The 22,239-nt window shown below is 46.0% G+C and overlaps 1 protein-coding gene across 2 annotated transcripts in view; it reads right to left on the reverse strand.

Moving 5' to 3' along the window:
* PDE1B (phosphodiesterase 1B) overlaps window positions 1–22,239 on the reverse strand; it is a 1,810,462-nt gene that overhangs the window by 1,000,300 nt on the left and 787,923 nt on the right. The gene's annotated exons all lie outside the window — the stretch shown is intronic.

The raw sequence follows: 22,239 nt of genomic DNA on the forward strand, positions 1-22,239 counted from the left end.
AGGTCTGGGAATCTGCCTGATGCTAGTCCTGATGAAGAGAAAGGACATGGTTTGGATGTTTCTTTTATTTTTTCTTGTAAATAGAGGAGAAAGCTCGAGCAACACAGGTGGCTCTCTATACATGACAAAATTGCCCTAAAAACTATCTGCCTCACACACAAAGCGATTAACTTCCAAACCCCCCCCCCCTCTATCTCACAGACAAGTTCACATGGAAGGTATCCAATAGATTCACAAGATCTTCCAACACACCATCCTTGGCGGTGCCTAGATACAATCTAAAAAGAGCCAGAGGTTCTAGCTTTCTGGTATTAGCCGCTCAGCCATGGAACACACTCCCTCAGAACATCCAAACCATTCAAACCTTCAACAAATTCAGAAGCCATGTTATCACATGGATTCTTAACAAAACATAAAATAGTTGCTCTTGATACCACTAACAGCTAGGTGGTCTGCTCAACCAGTATACGTGTCACCCATCCTACACTACTGCTATGACCCATTGTATAATATGTATAATGTTTAATGTATATATGTACCATTGTAATTACACAAATTGTATGAATGATTACAACTGTCTATACTGTGCCATGTAACCACTTCCAGCCTCAAGCGCCCAATTACCTCCGGGTCAGGTGCGCAATATAAATAAAATAAACAAACAAACAAACAAACAAATTAAGAGGAATGGGCATGGCATTCCACTGTAACTGTTGCAACAGCTTCGTCACACACAATTTACTGCAATTTGAACATATTGGTCCTTGCCACATACTTGGCAAACATTGCTCTACTTGAACTTGATATCCGCACTCAATACTAGACCAAATGCAAGTACTGAGTCCCAAATAGTACCGGCTCATTTTAAACACGGTTTTAAATTACCTGTAAATCTTACATCGGGTTGTGATATTCACAACATCTAAAAGAAAATTAGGGAATTATCTTGTTTGCGCAGTACAACTTGTTTTCTTGCCTGAAAAAACTGTCTGAGCAGGAATGAGCTGACCACAAAAGTGATGGGTGGAAGGTTTTGTGGTCAGTTTGAGCAGGAATGAGACCTGCTCGTATTTGAATTTAGGTTAGTACTTTCAAACCATATTGTTCTGCTTGACATCCCGTGTGATCTTGAGCAGATGCCGGTGTCTCTGTTTGCAACAGTTCTTAAAGTGTTCACCGGGAGCACTCAGCAGACTTGTTACAAAGCATTAACGACACTACATAAATATCAGCATCTTTTCACTATCATTCAAGTGACAGCAAATGATGTCCAGATGCTTCTACCGGGGAGTGAATGGGCCCTCGCTCCCACTAGATAACAAAATGTAAAAAAAAGATTGCCCACCAGTCCGAAAAAGATGAAACTCTCAGCGGATGTGGATGAAAAAAAATATTATAATAATAATTAAACCCGGAATATTTTATTGCAAAAACAAAACAGTGCCAGGGCGTGTTTTGCCCTGGTTGTCTATAACTGAAAGTACAGAACAATTCATGTGAAATATCTCCGTCATGCAGCAAATTTCCAACAACAATCCATATGCATCCCCCTCCACTGCTCCCACGAGATGCTTCAAACCTCACCACATGCCGCACAAATCCCTCCATCAAAACTTTAAAACAAAAACATCGGCCGCCTTTATCTACAAATCAAAAAACGTCATGTACAGACCTCCATTGTTTTCTAGATAGGTTTGTGCTATCTAAAACCCTACATATAAACACAACAATCATTGGCAATGGCAACAGTGTGTGCTTTTGTATAGGCATGGGAAAGGTACTTGCGAGGCACTGCCGTAGTGGTGTTAACTGGCCATTGATGGTAGCAGGCACAAAATGGTGTGAGTACCTGGAAATCTAATAGCAGTGCCTGGCAAACAGCTAATTACTACGCACAGGCCAACACTGTTGGCTTTGCCAATGCTTGTTTTTACAGGTTTTCAGAAGGACACACATAGTATGTATACATCGAGTGGCTGAAAGCAAACCTGGTTAAGACATTTTTATTACACCAGTATTGTGTTTAGAGTCCCAATTAAGTCACTAACTCTCAGAAGACTGCTTTGCAAAAACACTGGCAGGCACTTTGAGTGTAAAGTCTGATGGTAAGGTTTGATAAGCTCAAGGAGTTCCCATGAGAATGTGTGTTGGGCAGGGAGGGGCAGGGACTGGGTCGGAATGGCCAAAGGGGTTAGCATTGCCATGGGCAGGTAATGGCTGGGCAAATAATTAACAACACCTACAAACTGTGTGTCCCTCCTCATATTCCATATCTCCCTACCTATACTCTAATGCAGTGGTCTTCCAACTTTTTTGGCCGGGGCCCCCCTGAGCAAAATTTGGGCAGGTCGGGACCCCCCAGAAATGCCAAATGGACAGTATATATTGCGTGCCGTCACCTGCTCCCATCACAGTCGCTGGGCTCCCTCATCCCACTCCTACCCAGTCGCTGGTCTCTCCCCACCCACCCCATCACACACCCTGGGCTCTCCCCACTCTGCTCCCACCACTATCCCATGGTTCCTGCCCATTGTGCTCCCACAATAGTCCCTGGGTTCCCCCATCCCGTTCCCAACAAGGTCTGAGGGCCAGTGGCAGCTGGTGAATTTTTTTTTTAAGTGGAGGGGCATAACTATTTCCGCCAACAATGCAATAGCGACCGAGCATAGTGAGGGAGCTTGAACCAATAAGAGGTGGTTCGGGGGGGTTTCCCCCTGTGAATTTATTTTAAATAATTGGTTAAAATGTTGCATTGTAGAGCATACTTTTAACAAAAAATGGGTAAATAGCCAAACAGTTTGCAATTGGTGCTGGGAGACCAGGGGGCTGGCCTTGATATTGATATTTTATTTCTATCGCGCTCGTACACAAGTGTTTCAGAGCGCGACAAGGCAAGGGAGGGGAACAGAGGAGAAGAAAACAGCGATCTTACTAGGCCCAGTGACATTGAGAACGCGCAAGTGCGAGGGGGAGGGGAAAGTGCATTGAAGGGGGTAGAAGTGGAAAGTGCGAAGCAGAGGAGAAACAGATAAATAACAATAAATAAATAATAAAGGCAACAAACAGTGTTAGTGCAGCCAGCAATTTGCAAGTGCTACATTTAAGGCCGCAGACAGGGTAGGTCTGATAAGTGCAGGAAGAAAGATGGTCCTCCTCAAGTTTTAGAGTGGCAGGGCGCTGTTCCAGAGGGAGGCCCCAGCCGAAGACAGAGATCTACCCCAGCTCGTTTCTTTGATAAACGACTGACCCTGAGGGAGTTGGAGGTAGAGGAGTGAAGAGCTCGAGAGGGGAGGTATTTGCAGAGGGAAAGCTGAGGGTATTTTGGACCCAGGCCCCAGAAAGCCTTGTGGACAATGCAGAGGGTTTTGAATGATAGATGTAGAGTAAAAAGATGCCATCCCTGTCCCCTGGGCCCCACTGGTCCTAACACAATCAACATGATTATGTGTGTATGCAAGGCGCTGCACATTCATACAGCAATCACTCTATCATTCACATGAGCATCCATCACCATACACTCACTCATAACATAAGCATACACGCATCCATAGACATGTTTAAATAAAAACAATGAACATAAACATACCTTCTGCATTGGCCTGCGTGTGGGCGCTGAAACGGCCTGCTCCAGCTGCTCTGTCCATATGTGCAAGGAGGTGCAGGAGCTCCCCCTCAGACATACAGACATGCAGTGCCCCAGCCAGCATTTCCAATGAGCTATGCAATGCTGGCGAAGCAAAACGCCCCAGCACTTGCATGGCTCAGTGAGCATGTGCGGCTGGGGAACTAAACTGAACTGTCAAAGGGAAACAGTGTTTCCCTTTGACAGTTCAGCCAGCCCAGGAGCACTCCATTAGCTGGATAAAACAGCTGAGGGAGTGCTCACTGTTTCACTGGGCTGGCTCCTTAGTTCCTCCATAATGGGTGAGGGGCCACTGGGTGGGCGCCCCCTCGCCATTATGGATGAGCCGCCAGGCTCGGACAGGCCTATAGGGCAATGCCTGTACCAAAAATGTAAAATGCTAGTGTGGGCCAGTCAAAATGGGCCACCATTTTGGCCAATGTGGACCAGTTTGATGAGTTACTTAACTATGCAGTTAGTAATGTTGACCGTTGTTGCTGAATATATCACAATTTACTTACATTTTAACACAAAGCACCCCCTTGGGTACTATTGAAACAGTGGGCTTCATTACAACTCTGGCGGTAGCTGTGCTGGTAAAACCGGCACGGCTGCCGCTGGAGTTGCATCCGTGTCCGGCACCTGCGAATGGGCAATTACCAGGTCATGCCGAGTTAGGCGGACATGATAATTGCCCTTTCGTGGGTGCCGGTACCGGTAGATCCCCATCCCCATTTGAGCCCCATAGGGCTCAATGGGAATGGGGAGATCGGATGCACCGGCACCGTTATTAACGGTGCTGGTGCATCCGACGAACTGTGCTCGCGGGTGCCGCACGGCCTGCCAGGTCAGACCTGGTGGGCTGTCAGGCACCCGCAAGCACAACTCTTACTATGGCGGTACGGTAGCAACGGTGCCAGTAGCTTACCGGCACCGTTGTTACCATACAGCCATAGTTGTAATGTGGTCCAGTCTGTGACTAAAGGAATGAATATCCATTTACAACTGTGGGCCACTTTTTCATTGTTGCCTGAGACAGTTTCATGCTTCAGCCCGATCATGTGAGCCACCCCTGCCCATTTCTTCGAATCTAAAAAAAAAAAAAAAAAAAAAAAAAAAACATGCTTTTTTTTTTTTATTCATGCTGAGCTCTCAGGGCCCCCCAGGGATGCACCCGCGGACCCCTAGGGGGTCGCGACCCACAGTTTGAATACCGCTGCTCTAATGCAATAGTTTGGGCAATAAATAGATGACTAGCCCAGCCGTAACATATGTACATTATATGCCAAAGTACAGACACAGATGCCCATGTAGAGTCTCATACGCTTTAATTGCACAGTGCAACCTCATCTGTTGAGATACAGACACAGAAAGGCGAGTGCCGTTTCACATGGCCCGGTAGTACCATCCGATGCCAAGTGCAATCTTACACATCATGGCCAAGTACTGCAATTAACGCCAAACACCCACCCTAAAAACAGAAGAAATTATATTCCTATGTCTGAAGTCCCATTCGTTGCATATTTTTTCCACTAAATGTGTTCAAATACTCACTTGTATTCAACTCCTACCCACCCTGCATGCGAGAATAACCGTGTGTGACAAGATGAAGTGAAACACACTGACGGACACAATCCTATAGTCAAAAACAGACATTCACATTCGATTGGGAATGAGGGTCCTTATTTTTATTAAGTGATAATGACCACCAATCCCAATCATATAAGGGGCTGAGGGGTGCTTGCAATAACGAGCATGTGAAATTAGCAGTAATTATCATATTAAATGTAATTATCAATTCTATGACAAGACAGGAGGCTCGCATTATGCTTTTCTTTCTTTAATACTGCCATAATAGCATTTAAAAAAACATGACTTTTTAAACTTTAGCATTTGTGCTTTTCTGTTACAACAAAGAAATAGCCAAACTGAGGTTTTAAAAGTCCAACTAAAGTGATCCTTCCTTCAAGATGACGATAAAACTAAAACTCCCATGATGCCTATGGGGTGTTGTAGTCCTGACCCTAACTCCTGCTCCAATCAGCTCATAGGTCAGTCTATAAGAACCTTGCCCCCCAGGTCCCTTCCTCTTTTTTATTTGCTGCCAAAGATAAGTACCTCACATTATCTCTCTTTAGAATATGTGTGTGCGTATGTTCATAATCCCCAGCGCAGCGTATATAGAACGCTTATATATATGAGTGTGTCCTTCATTGACATTAGAGCGTATATATATATAAGGTAATATTTACAATTGAAGAGAATATAGTAAGTAATCCGCGTCGCTCGGATGTTCTGAATATTATTTCACTCGTCGTTGTTCCGCGGCGTTGCATTGTTCAGGTTCCGAGGAGGTTCTCAGGCACCCGGCCCCGCTCCTCGAAGTTCCGCGCCGACGAACAAGTCGGGCGGTAGGACCCAGGTGAACGGAAGGAAAGTTCAGTCTCCCAGCATTCCCTCGGGGCCTTTCCGCGCATGCGCGCAAGTGATTTCATTGCGTTCGCAGCGAACAGTGAGGAAACAACGACCTAATACCGGCTATTAAAAAAAAAAAAAGAAGAAAACTCGTATTTCACCGGAGTGCTATTTAGGGGACAGCTAGAGCAAGAAGTTCGGATACTTCTTTTCAGGCTCTGTGGAAGCAGCCCTGCACAACCCCGCAATACACATATCTCTGTGGAACAGGGGCCTAGCTGCTGTTGTTCCCTGCTGACAGCCCAGAAGTTGGTATTAGCCAAACCTAGAGATGGCTCAAGCCAACAGCCCCGGTGCTCCACCTTCCACCTTTCCGGAGTGGTCTGAGGAAGAGTGGGGAGAGAGCCCGTACCAACAGGACGCGGATCTCTAACAGAGTTTTAAGATGGTATTAGGTGATTCATTATCGAAAGCGGTATCGCAAGGTGTGCAGCCTATTGCGCAGAGGCTTGAAGTTCTAGAAGCCATGATTCAAGAACAGCAAGCCCAGCTTGCCAATAAGAGGAAAGCAGAAGAGTCAGTTGATCAGCTGTCAGCCAGACATCCCTCTGAAGGGATTGAACATAAGGGGCGGAAAGCAGCTCGGAAAACTAAACATATTTTGACCCCCCCGAGCAATCTTGATAGGGAGGATGAGGCTCCCCAAAGACCAGATGACCCTGTCGCTAGGCTGAAAAGAGCCTTCCTGGAAAAGAAGAAGCAAAGCCAGGATAGACCCCCTTCCCCAGGGGTGAACAATCTAGGGGACGATGATGAAGGCTATATGCCAGAAGACGAAGGTGGAGACGATGTTGACTCCGCGCAACATGCAGAGGAGATAGACAGTACCACCGATATGTTTGACCCTGAAGCCATCAGGCACCCAAAATCTTCAGATTGGGTCCCGTCGCCCAGAGTAGCAGCCTATATGGTGCAGCATATTAGGAAACCTCTGGACAGGGAGGTAAGGTCCAGGATGCGGTCAGAATGCCCTCGACCAGAGTTGCCATTGAAACTGGCGGAGACACCGGAGCTTGACTCCAAGATGGTCACTTTTGTGATGAAAACAGCGCTTGATATCCGGAAAGGAATAGACAGGGCCTGGCGAGGGTGCCAAGATAAGCTTCTGGACATTGCAGGTCCCTTAGCTAAGATAATGGCCAAGGACACAGGAACACCAGTAGACGCTTCGGCTCTGGCGAACTGGGAGCAAAGAGCTGTCTGTCTCATGGGCAACGCTAACTGCGCTATGTCTTCGGAACGTAGGAGAGGTGTTCTTCTGAAGATAGACAATAAACTAAGTGACTTGGCCTCGTATGAGGCTGGTGAAGGAGCTAGAGGTCTATTGTTTGGCGAAGCCTTTGCGAAGGAAATGTCACAATTTGTAGGCACGTATTCCGCGCTGGAAAGGGCGCAAAGCACAATCAAGAAGATATTTCCTGGTCGAGTTTTTTCCGGGACCGGACGTTACAGGGGTCGTACGTCCGGTCGCTTCAATTATTCCCGTAGACCCCAAGGGCCACGCGCCCAATACTGGGAAGGGAAGCAACAGGACACCTTCTTCCCGTCTAGAGCCAAGTTCCCCAGAGGCCGTAGAGGAAGAGGCTCTCACAGACAACCCAATGCCTCAGGAGGTGAGTGTAATAAGCGTGAAAGTAGGAGGGAGAACCCTTCAATTTCTGAGCGCATGGCAGGCGTCATCGTGCGATGCATGGGTATTACAGGCAGTAGCAGGATTACAGCTAGAGTTCATACAGGACCCCATTCAGGGCTCAGAACCCCGTCCCATCCAGGTGTCCCGGGGAGAAGAAGAGTTGTTACACAGAGAGTTGCTCAGCCTAGCAGACAAGAATGCAATAGAAAAAGATACGCAGGGGGGACCAGGATTCCTCAGCAATATGTTTCTAGTTCACCGAGGGGACAAAACTCGTCCGGTGATAAATTTAAAAAGTTTGAACGAATGGGTTGTTTACAACCATTTCAAGATGGAGGGCATCCATTTACTGCGAGACCTCCTCCGAACAGGGGACTGGTTAGCGAGATTAGATCTCAAAGACGCTTACCTCACTATTCCGATGGCCCAGGATCATCGGAGATATCTACGGTTCCGCTGGGGCGGGGAAATATGGCGGTTCACATGTCTCCCGTTCGGCCTAGCATCAGTGCCTTGGGCCTTCACCAAAATCATGAGGCCCGTAGCAGCGGCTATTCGGGAAAGAGGAATTCGTATTATCGTCTACCTGGACGACATTCTAGTTCTAGGGTCAGACAAAACCTCGCGATCCAAGAACGTGCAATGGATATTCACGCTCTTGTCATCTCTGGGCTTCTTAGGGAACTTGGACAAATCCCAGCTGGTACCTGTGCAAAATATAGAGTTCCTAGGGTTCAACATAGACACAATCAAATCAACACTCGAGCTTCCACACCACAAAGTAAGAGCGATAAAGAAGGAGATCAGAGTACTGATAGCAAAGGAGATGATCTCTCTTCGCGCTCTAGCGAGAGTAGTAGGCCTCCTAGCAGCCTCGATTCAAGCGATTTTTCCAGCCCCACTGCATTATCGAGCATTACAGAGGCTCAAGTTAAAGCATCTACAGGGAGGACTCGGTTATCACCAGCTGATAACCCTGGATCAGGAAGCGCTTTCGGAGCTTCAGTGGTGGATTCTCAACATGGAAGCCTGGAATGGCAGAGCGATTTTCGGAGACATTCCAGACATCATTATAGAATCAGACGCAAGCAGATCCGGATGGGGGGCGAGTTGCGAAAACGTAGAGACAGGGGGAAAATGGTCAGGACAAGAGTTACAACTACACATAAACTGTCTCGAACTACTAGCGGGATCGTTCGCAGTGTGTGCCTTTACGAAGGACAAAGTGCAATGCTGCGTGCTGCTGAAGATGGACAACATCTCGGCAGTGCGTTACATAAACAAACGAGATCCCGCATGCTGGCAGAGTTAGCAAAAGATTTCTGGCATTATTGCCTGCAGAATCAGATAACGGTTACAGCAGAATACCTACCAGGGAATCTGAACGAAGTAGCAGACTGGAACTCATGATATCTGGTAGATTCCAGCGATTGGAGACTGCATCCCAGGGTGTTCAGAGCATTAACAGACCTTTCGGGTCCAGTACACATAGATCTGTTTGCGTCCAGACTGAACGCGCAGCCACAGACATATTTCAGTTGGAGGATAGACCCGGGTGCAGCTGGCACAGACGCGTTTCTCCAATCATGGAAAGGGGGGCTTCATTATGCCTTCCCTCCGTTTCTGATGATCACGAGGACTCTAGTGAAGGTACGCAGAGAGCAAGCAGGCCTAATAATGGTGCTCCCTATCTGGAAATCTCAGCCATGGTTTCCAGTAGTGATGGAACTTTCCACGGATTTTCCGAGGATTGTTCCGCACCAGCCAAACCTTCTACGCGATCCGACCGGGAGAGCGCATCCACTAATCTTAGCGGGCACTCTACGACTAATGGCCTGCAGGGTTTTAGGAGCTATAACGCCGAATGGAACAGTTGGGTGCACTGGTGTGCAGAGCAGAGTGTGGATCCCGTTTCTGCCCCTGTAGTGCAAATGCTAAACTTCTTAGCAATGAGATTTCAGGAAGGCAACGCCTTTAGAACAATAGGAGTATTACGGTCCGCAATATCAGCAGGGCACGATCAAGTAGAGGGTAACGCCATTGGCGAACACCCCACGGTGCTACGACTCCTGAGAGGTATGAAGTTGAAAAAGCCTCCAGAACCGAGATACACAACCCTGTGGGATGTTAAAGAGGTCTTCTGACTTTTCCTGGAATGGCCAGATAACGGTAATTTATCCCAATCCCAGCTGTCATGCAAGATAGCAATGTTATTGTGTCTTACGGCATGCCGAAGAGTATCGGACGTTAAGGCATTAGAAATAGATAGGAAAATATTCTATCCCGAAGGAGTGGCTTTTACAATAACCAAGCGAACAAAATCAGATTCACATGTTATCTCATACCCCTATTTTACGGGAAACAAAAAATGATGTGTAGCGCAATGTATCAAAGATTACGAGACCGTCACAGCGCAGTACAGACCGCTAGGTGTTACACAGCTGCTAATAGCGCGTAGGAAGCCTTATCATGCAGTTGCGACAGCGAAAATAGCTAGATGGGTGCGCGAGGTCATGCAGTGGCCAGGAATTGACTTATCCCAGTTTGGTGCACATTCTGCGAGGGGCGCTATGGCTTCTAGAGCTTTCTCCGCCGGAGTGCCACTCCAAGACATAATGAAAGCAGCAGATTGGTCATCTGAATCGACCTTTAAGACATTTTATTTTAAACCTGTATCCGATATACCTGATAGAGTGGTAGCGAGCTTTGAATAAGCATAATGCGAGCCTCCTGTCTTGTCATAGAATAAAGATTGCCCACGCTAACAGCTCAGGAAGTCTTCATTCTATTAAAGATGAGGAGGCGAGCATTATATCCCACCCGAAGTGTAGACAACTGTTGAACTAATGTAAGATTTATTTAAGATGTTCAACTTGTCGTGATACCCACCCTCAAAATTGGTTCTCCGTTTTTCCCTAGGAGACGACCAGAAAGCAGCATGATCACGAGCACTGAGTCTTCAGAGCGGAGTCAAGTTATTCGCCCAGGAGTTGCAAAGAGTTGCAGTTCATGGACCTGGGACACAGTTAGATTGGATATCCTGAGTTGATTGTTCATAAGACTGTTGAGTTCGTTACCGGAGAGTTGGACCGCAAAAGAAAGAGGAAGAGACCGGGGGGGCAAGGTTCTTATAGACTGACCTATGAGCTGATTGGAGCAGGAGTTAGGGTCAGGACTACAACACCCCATAGGCATCATGGGAGTTTTAGTTGTATAGTCATCTTGAAGGAAGGATCACTTTAGTTGGACTTTTAAAACCTCAGTTTGGCTATTTCTTTGTTGTAACAGAACAGCACAAATGCTAAAGTTTAAAAAGTCATGTTTTTTTAAATGCTATTATGGCAGTATTAAAGAAAGAAAAGCATAATGCTCGCCTCCTCATCTTTAATAGAATGAAGACTTCCTGAGCTGTTAGCGTGGGCAATCTTTATTGTGACCACCCATAAAGGTTACCAAAATTGACCATCAAACAATAATTCATGACAACAATTATTATCACACAAGGTTAAAAATAATGTTCATATGCACAGATATTCAAAATAGTACACACCATCCTCCCTGCTACGGCACAATCCACCTCTGAAATAAGCACACAGCAACAGGCACAATGGTCCACACACCTATACTGACCCCTTCAAAAACTCATTGACCAGACATACACCAACTGACCCTAGTGGCTCAAAAAACACTGTCCACCCTAACCACACACACACCAACACACTGACCTCAAACAGATACACTGATCTTCCCTAACCTCTACCAACCACTTTGCCACTGTGCTAACTCACACACACACTCTCCCCAAACTACCGGCAGGAACAAAAACACCCAAAAAGATGTTCACCAAAACAATATAGTCATAATGCAAGATTAAGAAAAATGTCCTTTGGCATATTTTACATTCCTTTATCAATCCCAATCCCAGAAGCACACAGCCACACATACAGGTCCTAATACACTGTGCTACCCCCATACAACTTTCTATACCGACATAAATCCACATATATCCATATATGTTTCCACACACCCAAAAATTACCCACACATAAACCCAACATTGTTCTGAGGAATTCGACCATCGCACAGTAGATGTGAGCTCACCTGGGCTTTTTTTTGACATTTTTAAATAAAATTGAAAGATGGTAGATCAACCTCTGGAACATTTGTGCGGCTAATTTGCATACATGTTCCTATGCTCACCACACGACATATACATTGACGCGCATACTCTGGGTCAACACACCGTACAGGTGGAGCCCCCCCTGTCATATTTAGTTGTGAAATGACAGGAGGAGTTCACAATGCATCTCCAGAAGAGGGGGGACCAAACCTTTCCCCTTCCATGGCCAGCCTGATTAACTACAGTGGCTCCAGGGATCTGCGGTGTCCTTTTGTTGGCCCCCTCAGCTGGTGTCAGTGCTTTTCATACCATTCAGAGGTTAATTAAATCAGGCCCACCTGGGCCCTGACTGCATAGGCCAATAAAGTAGACAAGAAACTCCAACAACCTTTCATATGCAACTGTGTTAACCTGAATCCAGCGCCCACCTTCATAATCAATTGACGGTGAACTGTCATGTCCGAGACTGCATGTTTACAGTAGTCCTCTCCGCAAGGGGATCCCATTCATAAGGTTCAAGAATGTGGTTTGCAGGAGCCACAGAGTCTGGTCTCGCCGCAGGTTAAAGGGAGATCTGCTGTTTTAATCAGGAACCACAAAGCGCTCCATTAACCAGAGACACCCTTTGATCCACAACAGACAAGAAGATGGGTGGGGCTTAGTATTACATGTTTTCACCACATTTACCTTTTCTGTTGCAAAGTACTCTGGTTATGAGCTCACGCATACAGGAGACTGTTGGTGGGGACCCAGGATTGGTCTATTGAGGTAGGCTTAAACTATACCAATCCCTGTGCTACATTTGGCTTTACAAGTGGGCAAAAACCCTCTTTTGGCAGATCATCTGAAGAAGCAGAATGACAAACTCATCATTGGACGCTGGCTGAAGTTACAGTCTGCCTTACATATTCTGCCAGTAGAGGAAGGCCAGGACCTCCAAGAGGGAAGCAAGATATCCACCCTAAACATCTCCCAGGGAACAGAGGGAGATACTGAATCCAGAGGACCCTCCAACAGCTCCGGAACCGGTACCCAGCCAGAACATATAGTGCCCTGTTAGGCTCTTCAGCAAGCTTTCTATGTGGGAAGTGCCAGAGATTCTCTGAACCAGAATCCAGGGACAAGGCAGCTGCCTACGACACAATCCTCCGATTCGGGCCGTTAGACTTAAAGGATGTCCAGTGAAGAAGCTAGAAGTGCATCTACAAACATCTACCGGCATCTTCCTGAAAGGACAATTTCGAGCCAGTCGAGTTCCTCGAGCTGCAATCACCTGCACGCTGACTGTTGTTACGTCACAGTCGCTTAAAGCGATCTGAGACTTCTCAATCAGTGCTTCAGAACTGCCAAACAGTCTGAGACAACGATTCCTGCCCCTGAGCCGCTGTGTTGGTCAACCTGCAGCTGTCTGTCCAGCTTTGCTCGACAAACTGTTTGCTGCCTGATACCCGCAGATGTCTCCTGTCTTGAATTCTGTCACAGAGGCTGCAAAGTGCCCTGAAACTGACTTGATCATGTTGTGCACCCAGAACACCTACAAGCACAAGGCGCTTGGTGGTTTTGTCCCCTTGGCCCTTCTCAGAAATCCCCTTAAGACATTTTGAGACCCATTGCTCCCGTTGTGCTGAATTCAGGTAACATTGAACTCTTGCAATTATTTACCATACCAACTCCCCTCCTGTCAGTATCCAGAGCGCATCCCCTTTCCTTCTTTGATACTGTCTGTCTCTGCATTCCTGTACAGAGTGGGTTGTATTTCCTAGTGTTACTAGAACTGTCTGTTATTATAATAATAAAGTAGATATGTGTATATATCATTGGGTAATAATTGTATTTTCGCTGTTTTGCAACTAATCAATGAACCCCACACTTTCAGAGATAAGCCTGCCGCTACATCCACTTCACCAAAATTGGGCAAGGAGGTTTATAATTTGATTGTGTTTCCAATCTGTTTGATCCCTTCGGGTGTACTAGAGGATTGGGGCTGATTGATGGTTTAGAAACCGATATTCATCCCTGGGCCACTAATGTCCCGGAAATTGATTTGTCACAAATTGCCTACATACACACACTCGAACACATATATGTATCCATACACTGACACCTAAACATTGAAAATGACACCCCTCTCCCAACATTCCTACACACTGCTTTTAGACAGCCAGACCTGCTGAGAACATATAGTGCAGAAGAACAGGACAACACAGGCCAGAAGTATGATTTAGTAAATACAGGAGAGAAGGTTAATCAAGGAGTTGGTGCCAGGAGCTGGAAGTCCTCGGGAAAGGCAAGCAATGAGAAGGTACGGTATCTGAGTAACTGAGATTGGGCAATGGGTGAGAGTCCTGGGAATTACGGACAGGCAGGGAACAAGATGTAAAATAAAAAGAACCTATAGCAGCGGAACTATGTTTCCCCTGCCCTGGTTCTACCACCCCTGTATCGACCAATACACATTCCATGCCTGAGTCCAGCATTTCCCCATCGCCCCAACCCCGCCAACACTGTTTTTATGACTCTAATATCAAAACTGAAAGACGCACAGTAATAAACTGCATCTTAAACTACCACCATTACTTTAAGTCCTTTTCACTAACAGCATGCAACGTAATGCACGCTCCCCTTTACAATCACCCACCAATTGCACCTCTTATAGGACATGTTAATGTTAATGTTAATGTGAAAGTATATTTGTACCGCGCACTCTCACCACCGGAGTGGTCCCCTGGCGCTCTGGTGGATCTGAAAAGGAAAGGGGGTGAGGAGTGAGTTAGTGGGACCAAGCAGGATAAGTGCAAGAGAGCAGTGATGTGCTGTTGCAGCTTCAGTTCGGTTAACACCATTTGCTGAGCTTGGGGGAGCTTTATGGTTGGTAGCCTTCGTGTGCTGTTTTGCGAAGCTATGTGTGATTTGTTTTGTTGTTGCGGTGTAGTGCAGTTTGTGCCGGTTGTTGTGCTTTAGGGTTGTGGTTGTGTCTGGCTAGAGTTTGAGAGTTGTATGCAGAGGGGTGAAATTGTTAGTGTGTTGGTTATTGGCCTCGCTATCTAGAAGTGATATGTGCTAAATTTCCACATTCTCTCAAGCTGTGGCACGTGAATATCCTGGCATTTCTATCTGGATCCTGCACTGGCTAATATTCGCAATTATATCCAAATGTGGCACTGGCCCACCTTCGAAATCCTGTCTAGATGTGAAGCAAGCTAGCATTCACAATTCTATCTAAATATGGATTGGTAATATTCCCAATGCAGTCTAGATGTGGCAATGGCTAATATTCACTATTCTATCTAGATGTGGCACTGGTCGATATACACAATGCTGTCTAGACGTCACACAGGCTAATGTTCACAATTCTAGCGAAGTGTGGCACTTGCTAACATTCAAAATTCTATCTAAGTATGGCACTTGCTAACATTCATAATCTTATCTAGATGTGAAGCCAGCTAATGTTCAAAATTCTATCTAAATGTGGTACTTGCTATCATTCACAATTCTGTCTAGGTCTGGCGCAGGCTAATGTTCACAATTCTATCTAAGTGTGGCACTTCCTAACATTCACAATCCTATCTTGATGCGACACAGGCTAACATTCACAATGCTATCTAAGTGTGGCACTTGCTAATATTTGCAATTCTATATAAGTGTGCCACGGCAATGACCATAGCAACCTCCTCCCACCCATAACCTGGACACGTAGCTGTGCCTGGAGCAATTCAGGTTAGTCATGCTTAAATGCAGAAGACACTGATCACTATGGTACAGGGATATCTTGCGGGGTGTGAATGGGCATTATGTCCCAAACAGGATATTCAAATAAATAAAAGCAAATCAGCTCCTGGGACATAGCTCAGAATGCGTGTGACGCTCGGGTGTTCCCAGGGCCCAGGGTCGAACCCCCAGTAAGGGGAAGCTAAATGGAAGTATGCCCTTGGCAAGAACAGGCTGAACCGATAATGTTGACAAATGGGCAATTCCCTATTCCTATAAAAATATGTTCATTAATCATAGCACTTGTGATGTTTTTCCATGTGCACCTTCCCCTATAGTACATCAAAGCTTATATTGCATGAGCAATATGGCCCGTCTGCACTTGGGGTATGGAGGGACATTCCACCAACATCACAATAAAGTATGAAAAATCTTTTGTTTTCATGATATTCACTGACATGACTCAAGCTTTACCTCACATAGGTCCCATCAAGTAGCAATCCAGATCTAAAGTAACTCTTCTAGCTGTACATATCCAACCCACCACCCATTACCATTGGAGGACCTTCCAACCTCACCATCACGTTTTAGCAGTGAAGTTCCAACCGTGGAACTGCTCAACCTGCAGACTAAAATACAATTAACTTCTTAGGATGCTTAGCTTAGCTAATAGGACACTTTGCCAGACTCACATAGCAGCATGCAAGCCCCATATATAAGTTATAAGTGAGGCCTTTCACACACAACAGCTTGGAAAAATTGGTCTAAAGGTCAGTCACTCAATGACCACCGGAGGAAAACAAAATCAGAGGCTTGGAAGTGAAGGTTTGAAGAGCAATCTTGGGCCAGCCAAAGGGTATGGCTTTGAGTTAGTGTTCTAGCAGAGTATAGTCTTTCTGCACGCGCTGGATGTTTTGTGTGGTTCCTTGGTGCAATGTGATCATTTCAAATAGGTAAAGGTTTGAGTTGTTGCCTACACAGAGAGATGCATCATCCTAATTAGTTGATGGCAGGAGTCTCTAGCTCCTTGCAGAGATGTGGTGTCCTAATAGAGGTGATGACTGATGTACATGCCTTTAAAGATATGTATTACTTCAAAACAAATAATAGTTTCTTTTGCTAGATCCTCTTTGAGAAATGTTAGACTCATACAGGTAGGGAGTGCTGTGGGTGTAATGTTGCAAGGCCTTCATTGAGACCCATATAGCAGCATCTCTGTAACGTTTTTGATTTTCTCCTGAAGGATTTGTGGCATTGTTTCTGCTGAGCTTTCAATCCAGATTTAGACAAAGATACACATTCTGATCGGCCTGGATCCAAGGTGCTAGAGCAGGGGCCTGGAACCTCTGGCTCTCCATAGGTTCATGACTACAACTCCCATGAACTCTCACCAGCATGGTCAACGATGAGGGCACATAGGATTTGTAGTCCAAAACATCTGAAGAGCCGAAGGTTGAATACCTCTGTTCTAGAGTATCGGAGAAAAAAACATGTGCTTCTATGATCTCCACTTGAGTAGTCTATCCTGCCTCAATGTAGAGAGACCCCAGCTCACCAGAAGCGTGGTGGCATCCTGCACTCAGTTTCAGAGAGATGACAAATGGACAATGAACATTTGTAAAATCCAGGGCAACATCTTGCACTCGAATATGGTTCCTAAACAATGTTAGTGTGATATAGATGTTCCAAATATATGCCCATGAATAATCTGCCTCGGAAATCCAGAAGACATGGTGATATTGATTCAGAGCTGCTGCCACATGCATGAGGCTTAAATGCCTTCAGTGAATGCCCATTGTGAAGATTTTTCTGAGCAGAAGCTTGGAAAGGGTGAATTTGGAACTCACCATTGATTGATTTACATCCTTGATAAATAGATTTCTAGGTCGGTAATCCTTAGCCACATTTCCCATAAATGTGGACCACCTTCTGCATTTACTTTTTAACAAAATTAAAAGATGCTTACCTAAAGATGGAGCAAGCAGCTCTAATAAAGAAGAAACCTGGCATGCTAAGACATCATTAATGCAAATGTTTCCTCAGTACATGGGGAATAAAGCATCTTATCCTCCAGGGCCAGACCAAGGCCGGTGCTCTTCTCGCTTGTCTCAGTGGGACAAGTCGAGATTAAATCTCAACAGCCAACAGATCACCTAACATATGTGACATATCTAAAGGGAGAGAACGCCCATGAACACTGAGACACCTAGCACATGGTAAAACAAGAGACCTGCAGCTTAGATGTGCTCGTTTGGTCTTCCTCACTGGGCACCATCCTCCATTTGTAGATCTGAGGCATCAGCAATTGGAGGGACCTTATTATGCCCCTAGAACTTTAGCAGTACTGCTTGGTCTCTTGTTATCTCTGACACTTGCCAGCTCCTAACAATCTTCTCCATGCTGGCATACCTTCCTCCATCCCAGATGCCCAATAGGACCAGAGCCCCAGAGATCAGTATATCCCAACCATAAAAGTGCCTGACCTGGAATACAATCCGTTGACAGGTCAGGGCTGCCTGAAGCAAAAGACTGTGATGTACCTCCACAAAGATTTTACGGCTGGACCTGAAAACAGGTGAAGGTTTCAAACAGCGATGATACTACCACAATGTTACGTCTGTTTTTTTGGCATGCGCTTGGTATCTTTAGTCAGATGTCCCTGGGAAGCGTTACTCCATGGGAGCAATGAGAGCAATTGGATGTGATAAAAAGACACAAAGGTACTCAGTGGCCAGAATCCTCAACCACATATGTTCCTCAACTCTGTTTCCCATTCTCAGCTGCTTAATATCAGGACTACCTCCCACTAGAGCAAATAAGCATTGCTTGAGGATGCATTTTGTTCCGGATTTAGGCATGAACTACAGCTGAACAGAGCTGTGCATTGGGTGTTTGGGACACTTGTCAATGCTTACGGTCTTTTGAGCATTACAGCGAACCTCTGAAACACCACATCCTCAAGTGTTGCCCTTACTAATAGGTAAGTGATTCTTGAATGCCTGAGCAAGGCAACTGCCTTCTCACTGATTGACACTAACACTCACCTAAATAACCAATATCATCTGCTATCCTACAGGCTGGAGAAATGTCTAGCAGATTATTTTCTGTAAGCGATGGGTTATCCCAAACATGAGACATTAGTTGGCTCTATCACCTCAAAGCAAGGATGTAAGTGGAAGAACATTTTTGGGGGGTGAGTAACACTTCAAAGGTTGGTGGGGGGAGTCTACCTTCAGAGATTGTGTGTTGGTGGGGGAACCTTATATATGGGTGTGGGTCCTTCTTGTTCTCTTCCAGGGAATGTGTGTGGTTGTGGATTCGGACAAGCACTCTGCCATTCAGCACTACACACTGCATTCATACCAGTTTTGGGCAGGGCTGTCTCAGTCATTGTGTCAAACACCAGATACTAGACACCCATAACACAGAATGCGTATTTGTCACACACTCCATTCACCCAGGTCACACCCCACGGGTGTACCCCCAACATGCTGTCATTGGGAAGGCTCCAGCCAGTCTGGCCTGGACTTCCCCACAACACCATATATAGAACTTCCACCCAACAGCCAGTCAGGGGGAAGGGACAGAGTCAGGGCTTCCTGGAACTTTGGGAAAAGTAAGGTAAAAGTTGATAGAAAGCAAGTGGCCACAGCGGCCATCTTGTTTCCTATCAGGAATCTACTGATTCCAATGACCGGGCCTGGGCATCCCAAAATGGAGGACGCTCAGGGCACCTGTGAATTCAGCACGGAGCTGCCACCAGCCCGTACCCTGCTCTGTGGGACACACACAGGTGCACAAAAGCATACACTAGGAGTACAGGGTCGTACTTCCACCCATGGGTGCCATAAGGGTATCCCAAAGGTCTATTCACCAAACCAAACACAGGAAGAGCCGCACCGCCAGGAGTCCCACATGACATGAACTCCTGTGCAGAAAACAAGACAGAACATATATGATAAGGCAATAAAGGACAAGGATTCAGAGGCCCTGTCCCTCTGCTGCATTTCCAGCATCACAGTGGTAACTACTGTAAAGTTAGAAGCAAATGGTTCAATTTAAAGCAGATCAGGTCACTGACATGAACCCTAAACATGATAAGATTTAAGGACGATGTGTACATTGTCACTGGTTCCCCCCAGCACAGTAATGGTGTGCTTGTGGTGTGGTGAGTGGTTTGATCTGTTAACCTCAGAAAATGTGTGGGGTTAATCTGCACACATTTTCTAATGCTTGGCGCATAACAAACACATAGTCCAGTGTACTCTGGAGGACACAGCCTATAGGTGCAGTCCTCCCTATCACATTTATTTGGTGACAGGGGTGCACAAAAACATCCAGAGGAGAAGGAAAACACATTCCTCATCTCATAGCCAGCCTTATTAAATATAACAATGCTCCATGGATGTGCCCTGCTCTATTGTCTAAGTTCTCTGTGGGGGTGGTGCATACTGATGAGAGTGAATTGATGCAGGCCTGGGAATAGACCTGGTCACAGAACTTAACAATGGGCAGGAAAACGAACACCTCTTTGATATGAAATGTGTTACTTTGAAGATAGCTCGAACCCCTCTGTATGAAGCACAGTGTATGACATGTCTGGGTCCACTATTTACCATAGGCAACCCCTGCAGAGCGGACCCCTTTCAGAGGGACGAATCATGTGATTTGAGGGAGACATAAATCTGTTCTCACCACAAACTTCAAGCGAGACCTGAGCTTTGATCAAGAGCCACAGAGGGCTCAGTTAACCAGAGAGACACTTTGATCTACTATAGACAGGAAGATGGGTGGGACTTAGGAGTACATGTTGTCACCTCTTAGCTTTCCTGTTGCAAAGCACTCTGGTCCTGACCTCACGCATAACAGAAGATTTTGGTGGGGACCCAGATTGGTTCCTCATGGTAGGCTTAGCCTGCACCAATCACTTGGGCCCATTTGGCTTTAATGAGGGCTGAGCCCCTGCAATGAGGGCTGAGCCCCTCACTTAGGAGATCATCTAAAGGCTTAACCAGAAGCAGGAAAGAAGAATTCAGCATTGGACCCTGGCTGAAGGTACAGTCTACCTTACAGCTTCCGCCAGAGAAGGAAGGCCAGGATTTCTCAGACTCAGAAGACCCATCCAGCAGCTCCAGAACTGGTACCCAGTGAGCACACAGCGTGCCCTGCTAGGTTCTGCCAGCAAACTTCCTAAGTGGGAAGTGCCAGAGAGTCACTGAACAAAGGACAATGCTGTTGCCTGCAAACACTCTCCTCAGCATTGGGCTGCCCACCTTAAAGGACGACATAAGCCCTATGAAGAAGCTAGGAATAGTGCCACAACAATCGTCAACCAGCGTCCCTCTTTTAAGGACATTTCCAAGACAGTCGAGCCCTCGAACCGCGACCGGCTGCACCACTGTCTGTTGTCACGCTGCAGTCACTAAAGCCTGCAGCCGTCTGTCCAGCCTTGCTTGCCAAACTGCCTGATGCCTGATACCCTCAGCTGTCCCCAGTCTTGAACTCTGTTGCAGGAGTTGCAAAGTGTCCTGGAACCGACTCAATGCTGTTGAGCATCAAGATCATCTCAAGCATCAGGTACATTGTGGTTCTGACCCTTTGGTGGTCCTTCTCCGAAGGCCCCTTGTGACATTTACGACCCCTTGCTCCCTTGGTGCTGAAACCAAATAACCTTGAACAGTGAAGACTGATTGCTTCACTGACTACCCTCCTGTCAGCATCCAGAGTGCAGCCCTTTCCTTCGTGAAACTGTCTGTCCTCTGCGTTCCTTTACAGGTGGGTTGTAATTTGTAGTGTACTAGAACTGTCTGTTGTAATAATAATAAAGTAGATATTTATATACAACCCTGACTGAACAGTCTCTTTTATCATTGGGTAATAATTGTATTTTCACTGTGTTGCAACTAACCAACAAACCACAACCTTTTGGAGATAAGCCTGCCATTCCGTCCACGTTACCAAAATTGGACAAGGAGGTTTACTCTCTCACAAAAGCCTGCAAAGTGCCCTGAAGTCGACTCAACCCTGTGAAGCACCAAGAACACCTACAGCACAAAGTACATTGTGGTTCTGTCCCCCTGGTCCTTCCCGGAAGGTCCCTAGAGACATATTAAGACCCATTGCTCCATTTGGCCTGAAGCCAAGTAACCCTAAATGCTGTGGTTATTAACCATAACAACTACCCTCCTGCCAGTATCCAGAGCACCCTGTCAGTATCCAGAGTGCTTTCCTTTTCCTTCTTTGAAACTGCCTATCCTCTCCATTTTTTTACGAGGTGGATTGTATTTCATGGTGTTTGTTGCTAGAACTGTTATGATATAAAGTAGATCTTTGTTATACAACCTTGACTAGACAGACCCCTTTATCAATGGGTAATAATTGTATTTTCACTGTGTTGCAACTAACCAACGAACCACAACCTTTTGGAGATAAGCCTGCCGTTCCGTCCATGTTACCAAACTTGGACAAGGAGGTTTATAATTGACGTGTGTTCCAATCTGTTCAGATCCCATCTGGTGTACTAGTGGTGTGGGGCTGATTGATGGTTTAGAAACCAATATTCATCCCTGGACCACTGGTGCCTTGGTAGTTGATTTTTCACAACTGTTCCGTACTCTAACCCAACAGAGATACATGAACACAACTCTCCCAGATACCACACGGGATCAAACAACAAATGTAA

The sequence above is a fragment of the Ambystoma mexicanum genome, chromosome 3q, assembly GCF_040938575.1.
Source record: "Ambystoma mexicanum isolate Mex_15411 chromosome 3q, UKY_AmexF1_1, whole genome shotgun sequence".
In the NCBI taxonomy this organism is placed as follows: domain Eukaryota; kingdom Metazoa; phylum Chordata; class Amphibia; order Caudata; family Ambystomatidae; genus Ambystoma; species Ambystoma mexicanum.